The sequence below is a fragment of the Capsicum annuum genome, chromosome 1 (assembly GCF_002878395.1).
Source record: "Capsicum annuum cultivar UCD-10X-F1 chromosome 1, UCD10Xv1.1, whole genome shotgun sequence".
Taxonomy (NCBI): domain Eukaryota; kingdom Viridiplantae; phylum Streptophyta; class Magnoliopsida; order Solanales; family Solanaceae; genus Capsicum; species Capsicum annuum.
The window spans coordinates 135,639,223-135,646,077 of NC_061111.1; the positions used below are offsets into that span (position 1 = coordinate 135,639,223).

Here is a 6,855-nt window from a genome sequence, read left to right on the forward strand (position 1 = left end):
TTACACAAATACACAACTTATGTTTCCAATATTACAAAAAATCCCAACTCCCTGAACATATTACAAAAATCCCAACATATACACAGAATGTTATGTATATGTCGGCTATGTTATGTATATTAATAGAGAGATAGAATAAAATAATTAAAAAAGTGGGAGAGAGTGTAATTACTTCCAAAAGAGTTGGTATTTATGTTGTTTATACATTTACTTATGCACAATATTTGGGCCATTTACTCCTTATTTTCAGCCAAAATAGTGGCCCAATACTTTAGCTCAAAACAAATCAAATCCAATCCAGCCCATTATCTAAAATAGCTCCGACCTGGCCCAGTAACTAAGGCCTAACTAGACATGCTTTCTCCCTTTTATATCGTTCAAACATGACCAAAGATGATTGCTCCCCTTCTCATTGTTACTTTTCTTTGACTGCCGACCAACGATTAGACCACCAGATAATGAGAAATTCCGGTGGTCACCACCTCTCATCTCTTCTCCCATCTCTGTTTCCCATCGCCATCATCACTTTCCATCCATGTCATTTCAACTTTTTTTTACATAGGGGAGTTGTCAACAGGTCAATTCGACCTCTGGAAAGGAGGAACATGAGAATTTATTTTGGTTCGGTGTGCAAAAGAATTGATTTTCTTTGAAAAACTCAAACTGTCCTTTTACCTCCTTAACCTCAACTTGAAAAGGTAAAAAAGTCAGTCCTTTATTTCTCCAATTCCATCCCTTTGTTTCTCACTATGATTTAGGGCTCTTTCAAGAATTCAAAATTTGAATTCATGAGAACCGTTACAACCCTCCCAAGTGCGGCTATAAAAGGAGCCCTTTGGACTCCCAATTGAAAGAGAGGATTACCAAGAAAATCTATCAAAAATTATCATTAAAAGAACAATATACCATTACTCTATTATTCTCTCCCTCTTTCCAAGTTCGGTGCGAGTCCGAATTCGAGTTTGAATTCGCGTTTCGATCTCCGAAGTGAAAGCCTCAGTTCGTTACCCCCTACAAGGTAAACCCTATCCCGTGTAATTATATTATGCCTCATTTTTTGTAATTTTGTGATCGATTGAGTTTGTCTTTACCATTTGGTTAATTTTGAACATAAATATGAAATGAACTGGAGTTGGTCCTTTTTTGTTGGCTGGTTATGAATACAAACATGGGACAAAATTGTTTATTGTGTTCTAGTTGGGATGTCAACTGGTTAACTTTGGGCATAAAAAAAAAACATAAAATAAAATCAGCCCCTGTTCATTTCATTTTCTGTTTCCTACGTGTTTCTAGTTATGGTTTCCTGCTAGGTGTTTGGTGTATTATTCATTTACATTTCTGTAAGGAATAATCAATCTTGTGGTTTGTATTAACGCTTTTACATGAAATGCAGAAGATTCTTCATGGTACTTTAGCTTAGATTACTGCGTTATGTGAAATAAATCCAAGTTTTTCCGGGGGTTTTGTCTCTCTTTGCATTGTTTATTGGAGTTAATCTAGAATCCCAAGTTCGATACAAAGGTCAAAATGAATTTCGATTTTACTGTTTGGACGCATTTTAGTTCAAGAGCAGAAAATCTATATTACTATAGCTTGCTTGAATTAACTATCTTGGTCTCTCTGCTTGCTTACTTGATATGACCGAATTGAGGTCTCGTTATGTTTGCAAATCTACGTCGGTTGAGTTTGGCTATTTTTTTTTTCTAAAAAAAAGTTCAAGTTTTAGTGTTGGTTTCATGATGTGTTCGTACATATAGAATCATCTAAATAATCAAAATATAATTTCATTTTGTCTCGTTTTTTACGTCAATTGGTTGCAAAACTAATGAGCTACTCCACCAGATTGTGAAAGTGTATTTGTCGGCTATGCTTGTCCATTCTTTGTTTGTATTCATTAATGTTGTTTCAAATGATTTGATTACCTTTTATGTTCCGAAGACAAATTGCATAGTACCGAGTCATGTGTGGGTTGTTCTTGTTAGCTGTATTGGTGCGTTCACTCTAAATGTCAGCGCTACTCTTGATAAAATAATTTGTTTGAATCATCTACTGTCCTAGCCTTTTGAAACATATATATTAGGCATGATGACCATTCAAATATATTAAGCTCTAGAGAAGATTGAGTGGACAGTAGTTTTCTTTTATTCATCTTAATGGTAGTATTTACCACTATTTTCCATAAAAAATGCATCAATTCCTCGCTCCTGGTAAAGTAGTTCTAAGCCAAAATAATGTGGTTGTACCTCTTTATCCTTCTCCTGGTATGATTTTGTGAATACCTGGGTTATTCTAGTCCCAAGATCATGCATGAGTCATCCCGCCTTCTCTTGTTCATTGCTTGTCTCGTCTCGTCTCTTCTGCGATTGTGTGAAACTTTTTTTTTCTTTTCATTTTTTTTGTAAAACTTGGTGACATATGTGATTGTTGGTGAATGGGTTTGAATCACCTGCAAATAGTATGTGAACGTTTAATTAAAATTAGATTCTTATAATGTTACACTTTCTTCAAAAAAAGCAGTTTGATTTCAAGAAATTTTCTTTGGTTGCTCCCATTTTTTAAAGAATAGGTGTGTTTGAACTTGAGCATTCGTACCACTATTGAATGTTTTTTCTTTCATATGAGTGCTCTCTTGTTACAGTAAGTGATTTCCTTAGGAGGCCCGTATACGTAATGTACGTACATTAAGATAGTGAAAAATTCTTACATGTGAAGGAAATATTTAACCAACTTTTTTTATATTGTTGTTTGGAGTGTGTGTTTTGTATCTTTCTATTGTATCATTCAATCGATTCTTTATCTTTATATTCTTTTGTTTCATGTGAAACTTTGCTCCTCTGTTTTTGTCTTATTTCATGTGGTATGACGCTGATATGATTTGAATTATTTTCACGTTGTTACTGAGGGTAAGAAATGAGCACTAGAGTTAGAAATTTGTTCCCTTGCTAGATTGGATTTGCAAATTTGATGCTATCATTTGCATCTCAGCAGTTTACCTGAGCTCTTGTTTCCTTTATTAGTGTCTCCTTTGATCGAGTTTAAAGTAAAGTTCCTTCTGCCTTAGATTGAAAATGTTAAAATTTTTAGTCTACTTCAACTAGTGTTTGCGATCTTTAAAATAGGAGTTCTAGCGAAAATAATTTTGAATTACTATGTGCAAAATTCTTTCTTCCCCTTTTTGGTCAACTTTGTTGGCTGCTTAGTTTTGATGATGTGCTCATTAGTGCTCTCACCTCATGTGACACTCTACTTGCGAATTTGGTAGCTAGAACTTTAATGCTATGAATTTTTTACTAACATATGGAATGTTGTAGATTTTATATAGCATCAACTGACTCCAAACAAAAGCTCTACATGACTGTTAATATTTGAGTAAAGGCCCAAAATCATACATTATCTTTTGCTTTAGACACAAAATAATACATATTCTTTCAACTGGTGCACTAATAGTCCTTTTTGTTTAAAAAGTGGTGCATTTTTAGACACAATCCTAATACCATTAATTATTTTAACAGAAGCTTCTCATCTTCATATCAGGTAAATACGAGCACCATTAAACAAAGGAAATCAATGCAAAAACACATCAAATAAGCCTTGAGGCATCGACGCTGCATCAACAATTCAGACTTCTCTGAATCACTGCATCAATAATTGTTTCAATCTATTAATTTCATGGTCTGATAAGACTCATGAAGATCAAAGATGACATCAACTTCTACGTTAGGTGATTCCAGAATCTTCAGCTGGTCAGTAGAGGTTGGTTAGAATTTTTATTAGCATCAGAGTTGCCTAAGAGAAGCTTTATACGCTGCAACTCAGGTTCTTAAACTATAAAACCTTCCGAGTTAACTTCTTTGCGGTGATTAAATGTCATATTTGCGAAACATTCCACTTGAAGAGATTTTGGGATAGGAACATAATCATAGAAGGTTGCCACCTAAAACATTAACAATGAACAACTTTTCGACTTTATTAAGAATAAAAATGAGTAAGACATACGAAGTCCACTAATTAACTTCACAAAATGTTTTGTCTAACAAGAAAACAGTGATGACCTCCTATGCCTAAACAATAAGCATTATACTAACAGAAAGTTGCAATTTAGTCTGAGCATTTTCTTGTCTCCGCCAAGAAAACCACAAATAACTTTCACAATAGAGAAAGAAAAGAGTCAAATCACTATGAACTTGAATATCCATATACAACAAATTTAGGGAGCTTCTTATTAAGAAAATAGCAGATGGAATCAACTCGAATGGATCAAAATACATACCAGATATGCGAAGACGTTTGACAGAATGAAGAGCAAAAAAACTCGTTTCTAAAGATGAGGACGTTTGACAGAATGAAGAGTGAAAGGACTAGGAATAGAGAATAACGGAAGTCAGGACGTGTATATATCAAAAGATATTCCCTCAATAGACTTGGATATTGAGCACAGGTTGGTGGGAAGGTCGCGCACCAAATAAATTCAGATGCTGTTGTTATGGTTTGCGTTTTATGTTGTTGCTTGATAGCTGACTTTATTTACATCAACAGGTGTTTACTGATGGATTAGTCAATGATATTTTACTTTCGTTTCAGTTACTTGCTCTGTCGTTAACGTATTATTTTTGGGTCGCAACTGTCTTGTGGAGTGAAGCCACTGACTGCTCAAGTTATAAGTTATCAACTCTGTCAAGCTGATGTTGGTAATTGCTTCCTTATACTGCTTATGGTGTGCAACCCAAATATACTTGGTTCGTCTTCGTCGGTCAGTTGTTGGTGAAGAGGCTGATCTCGGAGTTCTTGTGTTTATTGGAATATATTTTTTCCTCCCTCATTGGCTGTGCATTCAGTCCATGAACACAAGAGATCCCCAAGAACTTATGCCCTTATGTCTAAATCACAGTGACTAGTGACACAGAAAATCTCAAGACTCAAACTGATTCAAGCCCTTGTCAGGAATATCTTTTTTTGAGGAAAAAATAGTGTGATAGAAAGGTGATTTGACTGCTATTAAAAAAATTAACGGTGTTAGGGTTATGACTAAAAATGCATCACTTTACTAAATAAAAAGGACTATTAGTGCTCTAGTTGAAAGAATATGTATTATTTTGTGTCTAAGGTAAAGATAATGTATGATTTTGGGCCTTTCCTCGATAATATTTTGCCGGTAGCTTTTATCAGGCACCAACCTCCTGAAGCATTTTTGAATCAGTGTACTTACTATTTCCGTTATTGATTTTCTATTTGACTGCAAAATATTAACGTGTTTATCACATAATTCACTTTGTATCTCTTGTAACATCCATTATGTGTCTAATCCTTATCTTTTTCTTTGTTACATGTACATTTTGAAGCGCGCTTGGGGTCCAATGACATGACTCCATCTCTGTCTAAATCGGAGAAGCAAACAATAATTGCATTACGTATCTCCGTCTAGCAGTCTAGTTCCTCCTTCCCTCTTTTCAAGCTTTATTCTTCTGTACACACTTCTTATGATTTTGTTTAACATTTTGCATATTACTACTTAAAGTTTGTGTTTATATGTTTCTTATTTGAATTGTTGTGAAACTTTAAATAATTTTAGCGAATTGATTGTTTCTCTTTTCTCCCTTAGATTCTAAATTTAGCATATCGCTAGGTTAAGGTGTTTAATTTATATTGTTAGACGGTTAAAACTTAATAGGTTATAACATACTTTTAGAGATAATGGTCTCATCTTTAGAATCAAATTTAGTTTCTTAGTAGTTACTAATGACTTTAATTTAGTTAAATTCTTTCAATTTTGCAAATAACTCACCCACTAAAACTTGATTTTATTTAACTTAATATAGTTTAAATATTTATTACTCTTTATATTATTATTATATTTATTTATTTATTTATTTATTTTTTACGTCATTTCATTATGTTAGATTTTCAAAGCAAATGAGTCGGATCTTTTTTCTACTACAAATGATAGCTTTTTTATCCTTGCCGTTTTTCACAAATTCCAAAAGAGTTTTCTTTTTGTAATTTAAAGTTTGCTCACTAATTTAAGTTTGAAAGCACTTTCTCCATCAATTACTTTGGAATAAAAATTATTTTCTCACCCAATTACTCGCCTTTTCAAATCTTAGCACTTCTCTTTGATTTTTAAGATTTTTTTTCTCCTTTAACCTAAGTTTGGCCGGTTAACCGTAGTTGACGGATCCTTTAGGGTGTCTAATCCCTTCCCTTTAGGATAATTAGAACTCTTATCTAGAATCACTAGTTAAGTAGACCTTAAAATGAAGTCTTTAATTTCTTTTAATTACATAGTTTGTAATAGGTGTCCTAATTCACCGTAGAACTAATTAGGTGGCGACTTCCTGATTTTAATTAGAAGTTTTTCAATATGTTATACCTTGGTTTGACCCGTGTTAAATTGGAGTGCGACACTGCGTACACAGTTTTCTTCCTGTTATCTCTTTTTCCAATTCATGATACATTGTCATGTTAAGCTAATGAATGACAATTGTGAAACAAGATTTACAGAATAATTTCAATATCTAATACACGCCTAATCTCTATACACTAATTTGACCTTATTATAATAATTATCATCTTTTCCACTAACTTAATCTAACCTTAAAAAAAGTGAAATGACCAAGAATTTTCGTACTACTACTGCTACTTAACCTAACTCCACCGCCACATCATTATTCTATAATTCCTTAATCATTCCTGTCATCATTCTTGTCCTGTCACACATATACCAAATAACGACGACATCTCGGCCTATAGAAATTCATGTCAAACGATGCGTATGTATATCTTAGCAATTGAATGAATCAAAGAACATTGACACACTCACCGGTAATTCTCAATTGTGGTTGAGACGTGAATGCGGCA

The 6,855-nt window shown here is 33.6% G+C and overlaps 1 long non-coding RNA gene across 1 annotated transcript; it reads left to right on the top strand.

Moving 5' to 3' along the window:
- Window positions 1-285: 285 nt before the first annotated feature.
- Window positions 286-5,542, top strand: LOC107879670. The gene is made up of 2 exons (XR_001677061.2): window positions 286-1,018; window positions 3,535-5,542. It is a non-coding gene; the product is annotated as an uncharacterized LOC107879670 (long non-coding RNA).
- Window positions 5,543-6,855: the final 1,313 nt, after the last annotated feature.